Source organism: Haemaphysalis longicornis, unplaced genomic scaffold (assembly GCF_048455015.1).
Source record: "Haemaphysalis longicornis isolate Haplotype H1 unplaced genomic scaffold, Haemaphysalis longicornis Haplotype H1 scaffold_6, whole genome shotgun sequence".
Taxonomy (NCBI): Eukaryota; Metazoa; Arthropoda; class Arachnida; order Ixodida; family Ixodidae; genus Haemaphysalis; species Haemaphysalis longicornis.
The window spans coordinates 132,684,644-132,704,717 of record NW_027526407.1 but is presented as its reverse complement, the minus strand read 5'-3'; positions in this window follow the sequence as shown (position 1 = coordinate 132,704,717).

Genomic DNA, 20,074 nt, shown 5'->3' with positions numbered 1-20,074 from the left:
CTGAAGTTCACAACTAGTCTTCTTTTTGGTGAGATATAGCAGCGAAAGCATTTATTGATACGGGTGATATTCTGCGGCAGATCTAAAACACGTGCGGCAAGCGTTGTCGGCTCACTCGGCCAGCGGCGATGCGTCGACTAAGAAAAAAGGGGATTGGGAAGGTCGAGGTTTGGTTCGAAGCGCCCTCACTCTGTCAAGAATCTGCAGTATTGTTTCCCTGTTGGGTGCGCAGGCCGTATGAAAGTGCGCATTCGCCGCTCCTCCAGTGCGGCCGTGCCAGGAGGTGCTGTTGTAAAGGTAATCAAACCGTGCGACGTAAACGCGAAATGGACAGGAAGCTGCACCAAAACGGGCCCAACACCGTCGCGACAGCAAACGACAAGCCCTGTTCGCGTTGATGCGCCCACCGGGGTGAGCGCGCGGGGAACGCTGGGTATATTTACCGCGGCATTCACGGTGCTCTAAGAGTGAAAACCGTTTTTCCCTCCCCAGCCGCGTTGGGAGTTTCATGTCCCGACCGCCACGAAAGCACTGTTAGCTGGTTGAGAAAGAACGCTTTGCTTTAAAAAACACCAGGACACTTGTTTTCAAAAACCTCGTGCTACCACCATTCGTGGTTTGAAACATGATACTTTTATAGCAAAGCTTTATACCTGTACTAGTGAACAGTTTATCTGCTTTTGGTAATACGCCAAGGCGCCAATAATACTTGAGCACTGCCTTCTTCACCCCTCCCCAGGTTTACGATTTTGGAGATGGCCGGGAATTTTTAGCTGAACAAGCCGTTTGGAAAGAGTTTTCGATCGTTTGACATTTAAACTTCTTTGTGCTGACCACATAGCAATAAAATTTATGTATATGCTTCACACATGAACATTACATTTGGGCTATGCTGTGCCATGTGAGTGTTTTTGCTTTAAGATTATTCTAACCTACTACTTAGGATTATAATAGACATCTATACTCCAAATCGCTTTATTGAAATACTGATCGCACAAGGCATCATCACCATCAGGCATGTAAAGGACCACCATTTTATTTAGTTTAGTTGAACTTGTTCATCACCCTGAATAATTAGAATGGTGGCGGCGGAGCTAAAACTAATTTTATGACCAACTTTATGAACTGTGGGGAACCAATAAGGTGCACCGCAGTTGCCCTGCGTCACAGTTAGTTTCACAACCCCCATTTTGATGTGTAGTGACACTACGCGGTGCTGCACAGAAGTGTCCACATAACAGCGGTATAATACATGCTGGGTAAATTGTTACTGTGCAAAGTTATTCATGACACCACCGGAATTCATGCATTTCGGAATTCGGCTCCGCGGTCAATACAAGCGCTTCTAGGGAGACACTATGCATGCCGAAAATAGCCCTTTCTTGTGTTCTATTTGAACTATGCTGCCCCAAATACATAAGCTGATAACACGACGACTTTGTAAACCCAATACATTTTCCTAAGTATTGCGAGTAATCAGCACCAGGCTTAACCATGGTAATCCGACTATAGGTCGAAACATAGCTGCTTCTACAGTGCACAACTTATTGTCTGTGCACAACCCACCTGGTCGCGGCGATTTTTTGTTGTTTAAAGTGTCTATGGCCTCCTCGACTTTATTCAAACTTTAGTGACTTTGTTCGGTCGGTAGTCTTTTTTCTAATATGCGTAAAATGCAAAGAAAGGGGCGCTAAAATCTCTCTTGTAGCTGTTTCTTGGTAACAAGGTCTTTGTATTGTTCGAAAAAAAGCTGTTTCAATGCCCGTTTGTTCCCGGACCTTACATATTTTGTATTATAATCTTTCGATTTCATTTTTTAGCGTTACTTTTTTGTCTCACAGTGAGCACTTCGCTGGTCATTCTGCCGCTAAAGAAATTCCTAACGTGCCCTTATTGCGCCCTATTGCAGTCTTCGACTTGCAAAAGTTCGATTTTTTTTACACTGTGCAGGTCAGCGATAAAGTGTCTGGGAGTTCTCGTGTCCTCAAACATAACCGGTTTAGGAGATGAACGCTATCATCGCTTTCCGGGCGTACAGCATTTCCTTTGGGTCCGTAGAGCCGGCGCTGGCTTTGAACAAGGCCATGGTTCTAGCGCGTGCTACTGCGGTCCACTTTGAGAGAGATGTGAAAGCCTGCCGACAAAACTATCTGGGCCTGCCCGTAATGAAGAACTTTTAACGGCAAGTTGGAAATACGTTTGAGGTATATCAGCCAGGTCTACGACTGCTAAAAGCGAGAGGGTGCGTCAGCTTAGCTGTTCCTGCAACCTTTCATCACTATTGTAAGAAGTGCCATTTTTTTCTCGCATACAATCTATCGACGTAGTAAAATCTCCACTAATAATAGTGAAGCGCTTGGGAAAAGTCATGAAAAATGCTACGGCGCCAAAGAGAAGATATTTAAAGATAGGTAAACAAACTATATATCGCCTTACGCCGACAAACCCAGCGAAGTAGAAAATACAATGCCATGTTTTCGTTCACTTTTACTGGAACTAGAATAACTATCTTCACCTAATTCAGCTCCTCAGAGTTTATTGCAATGTAGCACAAATTTCAGTTCCAAAAACGTTTTGGGCATGTTGCTTAAACGTTTTTCATTATGGGGAGGATTACAAATTCCTGCTAATTTTTTTCAAAACATCGTTTTAAAACGTAAGTCGTTTTCTTTTCGGAGGTTCAATAAATATTTGAAATGCAAAACAAATTAAGCATATCGGAGGCTGAAACACAAAGAATACCGTAAAATTTGGGTTAGTGGAGGTTATAGAAACCTTAAAAAACCGTTTGGTGCGGTTTCTTCCGCAAACAATATTTGACGTTATTACAGATCTTTGAGATAATTAGAAATTTCTGAAACAAAAAACACATTTTCTTCCTTTCCGCTCTCTATGTTGCTGATCTTCTCGAAAATTGACGCTCATCGAGTTGCCATTGCCTCAGCAGTATGTATTCTAAAATATTATAGCATCGACGCCTGGCCGTAAGGCTGTTCGCTAAAAAGCCGAGTTCAGTTTTACCAGTTTTTAACTAGAGCATTTGAGAAATGTGTGATCAATTTATAGCTCAGGAATAAATAAGCCTGAATGGATTATTTTGTGTGTTTTATAAGCAAAAATCACCGAAAAAAAATAATATGGTTCACACACGATCTAAGAAGATATTCACAAATTCATGATATTTTCTTCTCTTTTCTTCACATATTTTCTTCTCTTTAAATGACTGTGCCTAAAAACGGGGACGTATGAAAATGCAGAAAAAAAAACTGGCACATTCGGGAACAGTAATTATATGAACCAGTCTATCTCACAATGAAAATAATAAGAAATCACACACAATATCTTTCGTTTTCGCGTGCATGAGCAAGCTTGGGCTATACCTCTGGTAGGTTGTTTGATACTGTATAATAACGGCCTCATTAAAACTCAACTTCAAATTTATCTTTTTATCCACACAGCATTAATGAGGCTTTCTGAAGATCCTAAAAGAAACGTTCTACACTCCGTGCTGGTACTGTGATGTCGGCTGAAAAAAGCTTTCGCTTCTGATATTTCAGTGAATGGATAAAGCTACCTACATGTTTTTCTTGCAACAATGCAGTTCGCCTGACTTATCTAAATTTGCGGCAGTTAAACTGCAAGTACACCACACTGTATAAAGCACAATTCAGCAAATTCCCATAAAAGACAACAATATTTTTAATATGTACGCTCACACGAAATGACTTCTGTAATTTTTATTGAGTGGTATGCCAATGACTTGAGAACTCTGAATTGATAGTTTACATATATCGTAGTGTTTTCCTCAAAAGTCAAAAGAAAGAAAACACCTTGCACGCAGGCGTTACTGTAAAGCCCGTAAAGAAATAATTTTTAAGGAGCCACCAATTTGAGTTGTAAATTTATAAAAAAAATGGTGTTCCTAATAATAGTGCCTATACTACAGTGCGGTTTGTACCACAATATTCAGTAGCATTGAGATATTGGAGACAATTCATTGGTCAACAAGCATAAAATTTCCGAACACCGTAGGAGAAGAAGGCAATACTCTCGATATTAAATATGTACATTCTTACAAGAGACTGTTCAAAATTGGCCAGCCTGGCGCTTTTTTGTTGACTCTGGCGATGTAGGTAGATATACTACTGCATTTAGAATTTGTTTCCGCTTTTTTATGCCTTCCAAGAAGAAACAATGCAAGTGATTTAGGGTAGTTCTTTAGTCTAAAGGGCAGTCAGTTTTATACATATACCTGAAAAACTTTGGCGGGACAGCAAATGGGCGTATAAAGCTACATTGACCATTCATCTTTTTGAACAACGAATCAAACAATACCCACAGGTACTTTTTATTAAAGAGCCACGTATAAAGAGACCCCGATTTTTAGTGTAAAGCCCCTGATATTACCGCTCCTTTATTTATCATTCTATTTTTTGATGCACCGTATAACATTTGCAGTATAACAAGTCCTAAAATATATTTTCTTCGGAGGTTTAGCAAATTGTTAATCGCTCACAATGGCCCAATACATAAAAAGAAGCAGTTTTCCCTCGCATTTTTACACAAAAAAGGTAACTAATGTTGTACCCCTATTGTTCCAAGACCGGGAAATGCAAAAACAGATCGGAATACTAAAAAGATATAGTAATTTCAGACTGCCGGCAGAACCTCCAACTGTGTTTGACTTTGTCTGAAATCTTGTTGGAACTATATTCCAGTGCCAATAATAAAAATATTGTGTGACAACCACATTTGGTACAACAGTGGTGTTTTAGAAGTGCTTTTTTAGGGTGTGGTTTTGCTCCAGGGTTACAAAACCATTCGCACAGGAGTAGAAGCAGTAACGGAAGTACAAAGGTGGTGCCGACAAACTTTTTAGTTTCAGTGCAGCGTTGTTATGGTCTGGAGGTAAGAGCTCATGCAAATGAACGGATAGCCTATCCGACCTACACGCGTTAATCTGCAAGTAGCTTTCTATTCTAAAGTGCTTTTTCATGAATAAACAAGTGACTTCTCCACCTATGTGGCATGAGTTTCTATATTTTAAACTATTGCGCCAGTAGTAAAGTCCGTCTTCGATTAAGGATCTTCGCTTTGCTAACGTACAGTATCAGGCACACGGGGCGCAAATTATGTATAACAATATTTGTAGCATGAAGATGTTATTTCTATTATCCTGTAACTGCATATCAGACATCTTTACTCTAAAGGTTTGTATATTATGGCTAGGAGGTGTAGTATTTTAGTCCAACTTGCCGCTTTGACGTGAGCGTCAATCACGTGCTACGTGGTTCACACAAATTCTTTTTGTTCGCAATTTACAAAGCCGAACGAGGTGGAAACAACGCGGTGAAAACAAATAATTTTGCAGCAGCCTATGCATTCAGTAAGCCACTTTGGAATATTCAGGGCTTACAGAATAAGATTCGTTCACGGTTTTTTAGTTCCATCTGCAAACCACTTCATGCTTGCAAGGTCTCATCACACACTTCGCGTTTACTTTTGTGAACAAATAACATTTCTTTAATTGCTTGCCAACGTAGGGTGTATATTTTAGCTCCACCGCTATATTCAGGGGGCACAAAGTGTACTCCGTATATGGAGCTGGATGCTGAGGGCTTCCTCAATTTGCGGTCTTGTTGCGGGTAATCATGTTTACTGTTTACCACTGCGCAATATATTAATTGGCAGACACGCGGGAAAAAAACATTTTATTACATACGCAGTTTGATTTGCGCTTTTTTGTCACTTCCTTTGGCAATTTAAGCGTTTTTTTGTGTTTTGTCATACCACATATTATTAGGCGGAGTTCCATTGGCCTTTCCCAGTCCATTCCTCCCGCCATCGTGCAGTTTTGACTTCTATGATAGCAGGTCGCTTGTTCCTTTCATAGCCCACTTAGCACAAAGCACAATATTATGGTCAGGTAGATAACTACTATTCAAAATGTTTCTCCTGAACTCGTTCCTCGGAATGGACATTTTATTGCGATTAAAGAAGAAATGTTCTTGTTTAAATAGCTGAGACCAAGGCCCCCTGTAAGCCACCAAGGTTAGCATATTTTCCTTGACCGTAAAAGGAATAGTGATAATAAGTTGTTTATAGAACAGCCACTGCAAATATATAAAGAAAAAAGTAATACACTCTCACAATCTAGCCTCATGATCCAAAATGGGAAATTTCGTAGCGCGAAGAACATAGTTACAACAAAAAGCTCTCCAGTCTCTCCTGTAGAGATTTCAAGTAGAATAGAGGAAATATTTTTTGTTGGAGGTACAGCCCTTTTCAAAATTTATTTGATATTGGTGTTTATTGTTTCGATATGTGAAGCCTCTCCTTCAGTGTGCTTCAAAATCTCGGGCGAAAGTTTTAGCAGGAGGAGTGGCTTCTGACGACCTATTTTTCTTACCTGCTCAAAACCCTTGTACTGGTTCCGTGCGAAGATATTCTTCCTGTGTACCTGGGTACCGCTTCTGGGTACCCAAGCCGCGCTCCGATGTCCCACAGCCTTGGTCCTGTATAGTCAGTTCCCATGTCTATACAGCCGGGTGTCCCTCCCCTGATCCAGGCTGTGGCTTCTCCACGTCTGTGTATCGGTCCTTTTCAGTCCATGTCAGCGACGAGCTGCATGTCGCTGCAACCCGATCTAACAAATTATCATGCTGCACTATGGCAAAAAATATAAGATTATACAACCAATCAATGGCAAGCAACTCGACAAGAGCTAGCCCGGCCTGTTTGTTTTATATGCAATCGGGTTTTTTGAAGCATTTATCTTAATATATTTTTTCATGTTGGCGGCGCGTGGTTGTTATACGGCCCCAAGACCTGCATTGGTAGTGAGGGGTACAAAAGCGACAAAACAGAAGACTTCAATGAAGTAGTTGTCAAGTTTGGTGTTTAAATAGTAACAAGAAAACAAAACTTTAAAAACAAACGACAATTTTATCCATCATATTTATTTCTTCATACGACACACATCCCAAGGCTCTCTTCTGTTCGGCATAATTGGACATATCTGATTTACTGGTAGCACTTTATAGATATTATCCTAAACTAGGCACACAAATACAAAGAGACTGTAGAGTGAAAATAGGAAATGCCTTAAGGTTTGGTAGTTTAAATCTGGTATGTAGTGAGAGATGTTAGGCCTCTTTTCCTCTTTCTTTAAACGTTTCACTTGACATCATCTGGAAAGTTTCGGCACTGAAATAAAGTTACACACAGCAAATCAAGGGTGGAATTGATTACGCTAGCCTCCCAAAGTTTATGATACGTTTTAGAAGGTATTACAATGAAAAGAAGCGTTGTCAGATTGTTGCGAGGTTATGGTATTGAAACGTATGGATTCTCAGTTTTCTCGTAGTTAAGCATGAGGTTCACATGTAAAACTCAACACCAAAATCATAAGCGGCTGCACAAACTTTTATTCCCAATTTAAACTGCCACATATTGGTCGTGGGAGCTCTTTGCACGGGTAGAACGCACGTGTTACGATCATCGCCGTCTGCTTCACGCGTCATAAGAGATGAATAACATTGCATCCGACCCAAGTGTGCTGTTCGCAAGCTGAAGACTGCAGTAAAGAAGGATTTTGCGTTGGAAACGTCGTTTGTAGTAGGGTAAGTACTACGCGTTTTTTGCAATGAGTACTTGTTTGGAAGTTATGTTGGTTATTTGTGAATCAGAGTTCACTAGACCCTGACCCACCCCGGTCGTTGCGCTGCTGAGCACGAGGTCGCTGGTTCGATTCTGGCCGTGGCGGCCGCTTTTCTGTTGGAGGCGAAAAGCAAAAAACGACCATGTGTATGAGATTTCGGCGCACTTTAAAGATCTCCAGGTGGTCAAAATTAATCCGGAGCTCTTCACTACGGCGCGCCTCATCGCCTGCGTTGCGTCGGCGTGGTAAACCCTACCATCACAGTTCAATAGACCACCACCTCGTTTGCTCTGAAGGCTTAGGTGAGCCTGCTAGATTAACCGGTTGAGTTACTGCGACAGTCAGCATCAAATCATGCTGAAGCTGCACCTTGGCTACGATAATGGCGCTTTAGTACAGGTCTACACTTTATTTGACATCACTCGATGCTTTTTAACACCCGGGGATGTGTGTGAAGCCTGTCTATCCAGGATTACCGCGGCTACGCATAGAAGTCTAAATTTAGCGTGGGCTGCGCAACGCCGTGGCCAATACACCCGGGTGGGCAGCCGCGGTAGATTAAAAACATACTTGGAGAGGAGGTGCTGCAGAAACATTTGCGAAAAAGCTACACTTGATTCCGTCGGAAGTAGATTGCGGGTAGTGTGGGGTTTGTTTTTAGAGGCACCTGTATTGTTGTAAACTAGTGCAGAAAGTTAAGCGAGTTTGCAAGGTACCATTATCCGAAAACCGCAGGCCACACAGACACTAACAAGGAATACTGTAGGCGCTCACTCAACTCAAGATTTATGGTTAATAATCGAACCTAAGAAGCCAAGGAATGCAAAGGAGCAGCCTCTACCAGCACACCCCAGCCTGTAACGAAGGCTAGTGATACAGATGGACTGCGTGTGTGAGGTGGGCTCGTGCACTATTGGGTGAATGAGGCCCACCTAGTCAAGGCTGTCAGCGGTGAAGTGCTCAAATTTTGGCTGTGTAAGGAACAATATTTTAACTGATGCCCAACACTTCCTGCTGTGACACGCTGGCTTCACTCAACAGTGCACGAGTTCAGCAGAGCTATTTCTCTCCAATTGCAGTGCGCTTCTTGGTGTGTCGTTCATAAAGCGCTACCCAGCACGGATCCTTCAATGCGGCCGTGTGCGTAGCGGAAAGCAACGGTTTGACAGATATGTGAGCACGAAAGGGCCACTTATGTGTCAAGCAATCGTCGAGGGCTGCATCGACGTTGCTCACCACAGGATTTCGTGGAACGCAAAATTTTGTCAGCAGTTCCACATATTCGAACAGACACCTAACCCTTTCACTGGCATGGTTTTCTTATAGCTGCTCAATTATGAGAAATTTCACAATAATGCAGTATGCTTCTTTGCAAAACGTGAACAATCTATTCAAGGTTGCACTCAAGTAGTTATCGAATATTTGCCGTTAATTAGGATGTCAAGATATTGCCACAGTCAAGTCATTAGAAGGCAACACTGAGGCACTCAAGAAGCGCAGGGCGGTGCCGTCAATCCCTCGTTCGTGCGAGATTGGGGGTGCACAGGAACACCCCGGCTAAAGAAGGAAGAGGACCTTTCTCTCTCGCGTGGGCTTCGCTCAGCAAGCAGAGACGCCATTAGACTGCTATAGGGTTTTTGGTCTCTTTCTTATCAAACTATACCCCTTACTGTTGACCAGTTGCTACATTTACGCTACATTTTGGTGGTGGTGCTGAGTACCAGCCGCGAATCTCGCCTGCACAGCGAGGACACCGCCTCTTAAGACCGGGCGCATGAAACAGAGCTGACGCCCGTTCATCAACGCACCAGTCGTCGGATTCGAGGTGCATCGCTTGAGTACGGACCTCTTCCCGCGACATCCAGGGCAGCGGCGGCACACCCTACGACCCCAACAATGGCAAGCGACAACCTTACGCCATGTCAGTGCGTGTTCCAACAGCCACGAAAGGCTCCAAGTTTTCATGTAGACGCCTTCGAAGGCGCGGAGGATTGGCTTGAGCTGTATGAGCGGGTCGCGAGATTTAATGAATGGGATCAAGCGCGGAAGCTGCATGACGTGCACTTCACCTTGGAAGACGGCGCGAGGACGTGGTGCGAAAACCACAAAGCATATTTCACAAGCTGGGATGAATTCCGGCGCCGATTTCTGAAGGCCTTTGCCCGGAGTGACCGCAAAGAAAAGGCTGAAGCCACTATGCGCTCCAAAAACCAGGGCCCCAATGAAAGCGTTTCGATGTACTACGAGATGTCCCGTCTTTTCCGACGTGCAGACCCAAGCATGGCTTAGGATAAAAAGCTTTGTCACCTTATGCGAGGTGTGAAACAGGAGTGCGCAATCCCCCGCGTACCGTGACTGAGTTTCTTACGGAAGCGACGACGATGGAAAGGACACTAGAACAGCGTGCCCGACAATACGACCACCACCCTGCTTGCGCGTCGGCGGACGTGTTTGCTGCGGCCTCGGGGACCAATAGTGAACTGCAGCAGGATGGAAAGTTGGGCGAGTTGGTGTTGCGACATGGTGACTAAACAGCGCAGAAGACGAAACACAGAGAAGAGCAAAAACAGGACGAGCGCTGACTATCAACTGGGGTTTATTGGAAAAGAAACATATTTATATACAAGGTCACAAGTAAAAAGCGCGTGCACTCCGTTGGTATCACCTCAGACAATCAGAAATAGTGGAATAAGTGTGGAATCCTTTCTAGAACTGCTCTCTTTTTATTTGAATTCTACGTTTGTTGGTTTCAATGATGGTATTTTTCTACAGAAGTCGGGTGTGTGCATTGGCTCGAAGGTGGCTCCATTATTAAGTGACATTTTTCTGTGTAAGGTTGATCGTGCCTTAGAGAGAGAATTGTCGGGCATGGTTAAAAAAGTGTACAGGTATGTCGACGATTATATTGTGTTTGTTGATAAGTGTTCCATTCTCCGCAGTATTGCGGATATACTGAAAGTATTTAAAGAAAATGGTATGGGACTTAAGTACACATTTGAAGTAATGAAAGATAATTGCATTCAATTTCTTGACCTCTCCCTAAAATTCGGCGAAGAACATGTTTGCTGGAAATTCGCCCCCAGATCAGTTAAGCCCTTGTTAAACTATAAGTCAGGCCATAGTAAACTTGTGAAAAACTCTATAGCGTTCTCTAGCCTACGTTCTGCCCTGTTTAAATCTTGTGTGCACTCAATGGGCGCCAGTTTTAAGGAACAGGTAATAAAACTTACGGAGGCGGGTTTTCCAAACTGTGCCTTGGCCTCAGCGTGTAATAAACTGGTCAAAGTAGTAAAAGGGTGTGAAAAGCCCGCCACTCAGAGGGAACCAGATCAACGAAAAAAGTATGCTGTTGTTCCGTATATTCACCGGACCACCCATAGGTTGAAGAAGATAGCGTCTAGATATGGGGTGCAGGTTGCCATATCTGCCCCAAATAAACTCGGTATAGTGTGTGCTTTAGTTAACCGAAAGAAGCTAGGTTCCGGCGCCAATAACTACAAAGAATGCTCGGTTAAACACAATAATAAGTATGTCACTTGTTGTATTTGTGTTGTTTACCAAATACCGTTATCATGTGGACGGGAATACGTCGGGCAGACGGGCCGTTGTATTAATGTACGTTTAAGAGAACACTTCAATTCGTTGAAGGGAACGCCGACGTCCCACATGTCAGAACACTGTCGGTCATGCTCCACGCCTTCATGCGAGCCCATACTTGATAAAACTGTCATTCTTTTTAATCATTCTAATCAGCGTAAACGTGAAATAATAGAGGCTTCACACATAATAAAGCTCGGTGACGCTTGCATTAGTCATGCCTCAGTATGTTTGCAAGAGAAAGAAGTAGCTTTTCTTGATTGCCGATAAAGGTTTTGATTCTGCTTGTTCACTCTTTTTCTGATTGTCTGAGGTGATACCAACGGAGTGCACGCGCTTTTTACTTGTGACCTTGTATATAAATATGTTTCTTTTCCAATAAACCCCAGTTGATAGTCAGCGCTCGTCCTGTTTTTGCTCTTCTCTGTGTTTCGTCTTCTGCGCTGTTTAGTCACCATGACCAATAGTGACACGTGGCGGGAGCTCATCCGCTCAGTGATTAGGGAGGAGCTTCACCTCCTACAACTGCCTCAGGCCTCACCGACGTACGCTTCTCTGACCCAACTCGTGAAAGAGGAGGTTAAGCAATCGGTTAAACCATCGGTGAACCTCGACATGCAGCCACCCTCACGCATCTCGGAGAGCGCGATGACATACTCCACGGTTCTGCAAGAATCCCCTCGTACGCTGCTTCGAACGTCGCCCTTGCTACTACCGACGCGTGCGCCCCGTCGTCTGCTGGTGTCTTTATTCGTCGCCAGCCTGGAAACTTCCCAGCCCCTCCTGCTGGACGGAGCGCCGTACGCGAGACGGACGTGTGGCGTGCTCAGGGCAGGCTACCACTGGGTTTCCACGGCGGGGAGGCTGGTCATCTGTATAGGTCGTGCCCCTACCGTCGTGCTGGCCTTCGAGGTTTCTCGTCAAACGCGCCCTGCCCTCGGAACGGTGAAAGACCTGCCGAGATCCAACAGTATCTGTTCGCGCAACGTGCTCCCTCTCGCCCGGAAAACACGCCAGCATCGTTTCGTCGTTACAGGTCGCCGAACCCTCGTGTCTCCTCTAGCTCGCCTGGGCGGCGCTCGCCCGGCCCGAATCGGGAAAACTGAAACTCGCGACCTCTGGAGGTGGGGCCGCTGCAACCACTGTCAGCAAATATCCTCCATCGTGTTTACGACGATGTACATCGGAACCGACGCATCTAGAAAGTTATGGGAAAAGAGCCACTTGTGACCCGCCGTTAGTATCGGTGACTACGACGTGACTGCGGTGGTGGACACAGGTGCTGATTACTCGGTAATTAGCAGCAATCTGGCAAGACAGCTGAGGAAGGTACTGACGCAGTAGACTGGACCTCACATTCGCATGGCAGGCGGTCACCTGGTTACCCCTACAGGCCAATGCACGGTTAGGGTATCTATACGGGGGTACACCTACGTGGGCGATTTCATCGTACTCCCGGAATGCTTGAGGGACGTCATACTGGGTATGAACTTCCAGCAAACGAACGGCGCTATCATCGACCTATAGACATCGACCGTTACATTCCCCACCGAACGAGCCATCGCCAGAAACGATTCAGAACAGAAGCAGGGAAATTCTATACCCTCCGCGTAGTGGATGACACCGTGGTTGTACCACCACGAAGCAGCGTAGTGATCCTTGTTAAGGGGGATGTGGCTGAAAGTTCCGAACGGCTAGTGGAAGGCAACCTGAATTTGCTTTTAGAACAAAAAAATTATGTTGCAAGGAGCCTTATCCGCCTGCATAACGGCTGTGCGAATGTAGTGCTGACAAACTTCAGGAATGAGCTTCAACACGTCCCAAAAGGCACCGCCATCGCCCCCTCGCACAAATTCGTTCAAGCGGCACAAGTTTGCACTGTGGGAGAAGGTGGGCATGAAGCATCGGTTCCGAAAGACTTTGTCGGGTTAATCCACATTAGCCCTGACCTGTCGGCCGAGCAGTACGGCAGCTGACAGCCCTCCTCGAGGATTTCCGCGAATGTTTCTCTACTTCATCGAAAGTTCGACAAACGCCTGTGGCAAAACATCGCATCATCGTCGACGAAACGACCAAGCCACTCTACCAGCATCCCTACCGCGTGTCCTATAAAGAAAGAGAAGCCATCCGGACCCACGTAATGGAACTGTTACGAGACGACGTGATTCAACCGTCGACAAGTCCGTGGGCATCCCCTGTCGTGCTGGTCCAAAAGAAAGACAAAACCTTACGATTTTGCGTCGATTACAGGAAGCTAAATCATGTAACAAAACGAGATGTATAGCCTCTTCCACGAATACACGACGCCTTACACCAACTGCGTAATGCAAAGTACTTCTCCTCTGGATCTCAAAAGTGGGTACTGGCAGATTGAGGTTGACGAGCGATAACGAGAGAAGACTGGGTTTGTCACACCCGAAGGGCTTAATGAGTTTAAAGTACTTCCGTTTGGTCTCTGCTCGGCACCCGCGACGTTCCACTGAATGATGGACACTGTCTTGTCCGGTTTAAAGTGGCAGACGTGTCTGGTTTACCTGGACGATGTCGTCGTGTTTTCTGCCACCTTTGATGACCACCTACAACGACTTCGACTAGTTCTTGACGCTATAATGTCAGCTGGTCTGACTATAAAACCCGAAAAGTGCAACTTCGGCTACAAACAGCTGCGGTTTCTGGGACATGTCATCAGTTCAGATGGTGTCGCACCAGACCCTGAGAAGACGGCAGCCGTAGCAGCCTTCCCCCGACCAGCCGATCAAAAAGCTGTTAGGCGCTTCCAGGTCTCTGCGCCAATTACAGACGCTTTGTAGAGACTTTTTTCTGACCTGGCGGAACCATTGACGCGACTCAGAAAAGACGACGTACCTTTCGCGCGGCAAGAAGAGCAAGAAGTCACCTTCAATGACCTGCGGGACCGGCTACAAAAAGCGCCAGTACTAGCTCATTTTGACGAACACGCACATACGGAGATCCACACCGATGCCTATAATGTCGGTCTTGGTGCACTCCTCGTTCAGTGGCAGGGCGGAGCAGAGCGAGTTCTAGCCTATGCCAGCCACACTCTATCAAAGGCAGAGATGAATTACTCCACCACTGAAAAAGAGTGTCTTGCCGTCATCTGGGCCATCAACAATTTCCGGCCGTACCTTTATGGCAGGCGGTTTAATGTTGTCAGTCTCCACCATTTAATGTTGTCAGTCTCCGCCAGATGGAGTCTCCGCCTACAAGAGTACGACATGACGGTCGTTTACAGGTCCGGGCGGAAGCATAGCGATGCTGATTGCTTGTCACGGGCACCTGTCGAGTCGGCAAGCCCAGACACAGACGAAGACTTCCGCTTTCTCAGAGTCGTTTTTCCTGCTGAAATGGCCCAACTACAACGAGAGGACCCTGAATTGCTTCTTGTCATCCAGTATTTGGAAGGTCTCAATGCCCAAATTCCGCACGCCTTTGCCCGCAACATCTCGTCCTTTAGCCTCCGGCACGGAGTTTTGTACAAGCGGAATTTCAGAAATAGCTCGGACGCGTTTTTACTCGTTGTACCAACAGCGATGCGCCAGGAAATTTTTTACGCCTACCACCACGAAACGTCGGCGGGGCACTTGGGCGTCAGCCGTACACTGGCGAGGATACGCCAGAAATACTATTGGCCGAAGCAATTGCGAACAGTTCAGCACTACGTCAAGAGCTGCCGCGACTGCCAGAGGAGGAAGGTGCCGCCTTTGAAACCAGCAGGGCTTCTTCAGCCAATACAACCACCGATGGCCCATTTCCAGCAAGTAGGCATGGATCTCCTGGGCCCATTTCTTACCTCCACGAAAGAGAACAGGTGGATCGTGGTTGCGCCCGAATACCTCACGCGGTACGCGGAGACAGCATCGGTCCAAAGGGCAACTCCGGCTGAGGTAGCTCAGTTCTTCGTCCACAACATCGTTTTACGGCAAGGAGCTCCCCAGATTGTCATAACGGACAGGGGCACTGCTTTCACAGCTGACCTCATGCAGTCCGTCATGGTACAAACCCACACATCTCACAGGCGAACAACTGCTTACCATCCGCAGACCAATGGCTTGACTGAGTGACTTAACCGGACCCTCACCGACATGCTCTCAATGTATGTCGACGTCGAGCATAAAACGGGGGATGAGATCTTGCCATACGCAACTTTCGCGTACAACACCACAGTTCAGGAGACCACAGCCATGACTCCATTTCAGGTGGTTTATGGTCGCACTGCCACTACGACTCTTGATAGCATGCTTCCGGTCCATGAGGATGAAGACGCCGACGCCGACTATTTCATGCAAAAAGCCAAGGAAGCACGCCAGCTAGCACGGGAGCGAATTCAACGTCAGCAAACTTTCGATGCTGCTCGCTACAACGAGCACAGGTGGGCCGTGGTCTACGATCCAGGGGACGCGGTTTGGGTTTGGACACCAGTTCGACAGCGTGGACGTTCTGAGAAACTGCTTCGTTGGTTCTTCGGGCCATATAAATTTATTCGCCGCCTTAGCGACGTCAACTATGAAGTGGCACCTTATGGAAGGGCACCCTGGTCCCGACGCGTCAGGTTAACTCCAGAGGTTGTGCACGTGGTCCGAATGAAACCTTACTACGACAGAGACTAGCCATGTCTTCTACAGTGCTGATGGACAGAACGTTTTCCCTGCCGAATCCCTGTGATGGTTACCCTTCGGCAATGAAGCACTTCATTATCTCGTTCCGGGGCCGTCATCTATTACTTCTTGGTGACGCACACTTCGAGCATCGACACGATGCTTCTTCCGAAGAGGGGGGCAATGCCACAGTCAAGTCATTAGAAGGCAACTCTGAGGCACTCAAGAAGCGCAGGGCGGTGAAGTGAATCCCTCGTTCGCGCGAGATTGGCTGTGCACGGGAACACCCCGGATAAAGGAGGAAGAGGACTTTTCTCTCTCGCCCGGGCTTCGCTCAGCAAGCAGAGACGCCATTAGACTGCTATAGGGTTTTTGGTCTCTTTCTTATTAAACTATACCCCTTACTGCTGACCAGTTGCTACGTTTACGCTACAATATTTTGAAAACTTTTTAGTGTAATGTTTAAAATATTGCACCACAATAAGCGGCAGCTGGCCGCTAACACACAGATAGCAAGGCTCCCTTTGGTGTTTTGGTCGTACCTGACTCGCCATGGCCAGCGCGGTCATGCCACTGAGATAAGACAAAGTAATACATGTGCTACGTGAGCGTTTCGAAGGCCTTTCAGTTGAAGGTCATTTGACTGAAAAGACACCTTTGAGCTGTTACACGACGTTTTTCAGCCATTTGCTTAAAATGGCATTTGAGTCAAAGGAGCACAACAACTGACCTTTGAGAGTCTCAAAGGCATTTGAAACGCGAATGGTCGTACCCTCGGGCTCAGTTTCTGCAAGCCGTAATAACAAAACCAATTAATTTCGAGTAAAACTTGGATTTTGAAGTGCAAGATCTTTACAATTTTTCACTTCGTTTCGTTCATTGTCACTCGCTTTACGATTACGAGGTAACTTAGTATTCTCATTACCAGCAGTGCGAAAAAAGACAAATACTGGCTGCATTGTGCGTGCTTGTAGATTGCTATCAATTTGATCACGAATAATTGCTTTTTTGCCCATTTTAACTCTAAAATAAAATTTTCGTCAACGAGACATGGCAGCAGTGACGACACCAAAACATGGCGGGCCAACGCGGAAACTTTCAACTGCCTTTGAGAATGGTCCAGTAGATCGACAGAACGCCTTCACGTTCGAATGAAATTTTAAATTTCGAAGGTCATTCAACTGAAATGTCCTTCCAAACGCTGGTGTAGCACATGTATAACCCGATAGAAGAAACACCCGATGCAGTTGTCTGAAATTTACCTGACACGGTTTATGCATTTTTGTTGCATATCAATGTCTGGCACGGCACACCCACAATATTTTTTAAACGAGTTGTCTAGAAGTGGCAGGGAGTTTGGTAAAGAGGCAATGCAGGTACACTGGTGTACGTGTGTGTTTGCCCTAATTATTTTGGGAGTGGCAGTGAAAGGGTTAGTAGGGTGTCCGTTGCTAGTTATTGCCAGCGTGTGAATAGAGTTTTTTCTATTACCACTTGTGCTAGCTCAATCATTAGTATTAGCTCATGTTAAAGAACACCTCAGTTAGCTCATGTTAAAGAACACCTCATGGTATCAATAAATCCCTAGCACTCTGCAGTACATCTTACTGCCCATATTTATAGCTACTGTGCACTAGCCCCTAATTTGACTTCAAAACCACAGCACTTTGACTTGACTGCAGATTATTACGTCACAAGAATGCTGACAAGACTGTCATGCTCCATCGTCTGAGATGGCGCATGCCTTTTATAAAGCTTTGGTAGTGCATATTTGCGTACTTTCACATCTACATGCCTGTCTTCTTCCTCAGTTTCAGTGATCACCCTGCGAAATAACCTCGGCTGCTGCAATGTGCCACATCAAAACACATCATGTTGGGCTTGTAATCAGGTGCGTACTTTAAGGACCGTTGAATGCGTGTTAAAATGCATCAAAACAGATAACTGGGAGAGTTTGTTTAAATTCCTGTTCACTGGCACAAAAAGACAGATGAAAAGATGGATGTAAACAAAAACAGAACACAAACAGGCCGCCACTCACGACTGGGATTTACTTTAAAAAGAACAAACATAAGTACACATTCCCGGCGCATATCAGGGGCGGATTCAGGGGACTTTGGATGGGGGGAAGGCACAACCAAATGCCGTCATTCGTTCTCACTTGCTCAGGAGGTGCTTGTTGATCAACATATTTCGGACAACCGTGTGATGAGTTTAAAAAAGGTTCCTTCCTCGCTGCTGGACTCAAATATTTAAAGGGAAAAATTGTTTGTAGGGAGAAAGTGATTTATTTATTTATTTAGAATACTTCCAAATCCCGGAGGCTTTACAGAAAGGAGTGGTACAAAGGTGGTACATACAGAGGAAAAAAAAGCGCATTGTCAATTGTCAATTCAGGGCATTGTGTACAGCAATCTTCAATTTAACAGCATCACTTATATCAACAATGGAGGCAGGAAGGTGGTTCCAGTCATTGCTGGTTGTAGGAATGAAAGAATCGTAATACATGTTAGTACGGCTTGTCAATACGCCTACTTTATGCACGTGGTCAGATCGAGAAGATATGTACGAGGGACAAGTGATAAGTGAATTTTTCAGAATGGGGTTGTGGTAAAACATTATATGAAATATGCAGAGGCGATAACATTTTAGCAAGGAGTGGTTGCATTAGTTACAACAAATAAGGGGTGATTTGGTTGCCATGGATGGTAATGGTCCACACCGCGGCCTAAAAAATTGCATGTGATGAAAGATCACTTCTGAGGGGAGTGAAAGGTGGTGGGGTAGAGTAGCTAGTGGCTTTGGGGTGGACGATTGCCCCCCTCCCCGCCCTTGGATCTGCCACTGGCACTCGTCACACATTGATGCTACGAATTGGACCACATATTCTTATCTAAATGCGCTACTTCTTGCTGCTCAAACAATGGGCACAACACGAAGCGAAGGTGGTGGCATAAAACATCAGTCCCAGCATATCAGATAGGCCATAGGGGTGGTTTATGATATTACATTATCGGTTCAGTGAGCTATCTAAAAAATGGGAAGATGCATCAATGTAAGACCGAAGGAACACGAACAGACTGTAGTGGGGTGCACTTCAGCTCCTAGGAGCGCCCCTTTCATCATCTGCATCATCCCACGATCATCATGAGTGGGGCTTACCCGGCATGTGTGGGCAGTCCTACGCGCGACAGAACACTTCGAACATCGACTCAGCAGCTGAGCGGCCCCTTGTGCTGGCCGGGCCTACGCGACTTAAATAAATGTTGGAAGCGGCATCCGCTCACGCCTGCTTCCTACAAAGTTGTGACCCGGACTTTCCGCACCTGTGACCCGGCCAGCGGCACACCGATATGGCGACGTGGTTGGACCCGCCCATACCGGCCTTCGAGCCGCGCAACCTCTGAGTTTGGTTTATCAAGCTTGAGGCTACGTTCTCTCTGAACTTTGTCACAATGCACCTGTTCAGGCACTCCATCCTTTGGGAGGCGCTTCCTCTCGAGCTCCGCTGCGTCCTCGCCCTACCACTGCCTAGCGAAACCCCCTACGACGACCTTCGCGCTTCCATGCTCGCGCACTACGGCCTCACGGACGAGCTGTTTCGGCCTGCAGCAGATGAGGTACCGGCACAGTACGCTCACGCTTCGCCGCCGCCTGCAGCACAAGAGGTTCCCGCACGGCTCGCGCATACTACGAAAGCACACACGGCACCCTCCGTGCAACCCAGCACAGCGATGTTCGCTCCCACTGACGCCGACACCTTGGTCTCCGTCTCCAGCGCGGTAGCTGCACCTTTACAGACGGGACCGGCCGACGACGACACAGCGGACGGTAACCAACCCCAGCCTGCCTTGTCTGCTCCGACCACATCCCGAGAAGGCGCCCCTTCATCGATGAGTCGCAGCCGACGTCATTGAAGACGCTCAGTGGCTGCAACCGCCCGCCATTCCACTTCCTTCTATGGCAAGCACAGTATTAGCAAATTTTGCTTCTCCTCGAGCGACGTCGAGACAGAGGCATTCCCAACAGCGCCGTTTACCGAAGTCGGGACTATCGCAAAGGCGTCCTGCCAGGCAAGAAACATCCTTTGCGCCTACTCGACGCTGCGAATGTCCTGTGTCGCGCACACTGATAGCGCCATCCCGTGCCAGTTTCTCTGGTCCTGACACTCGGATCAAGGACAATGTCATCGGTACACCGG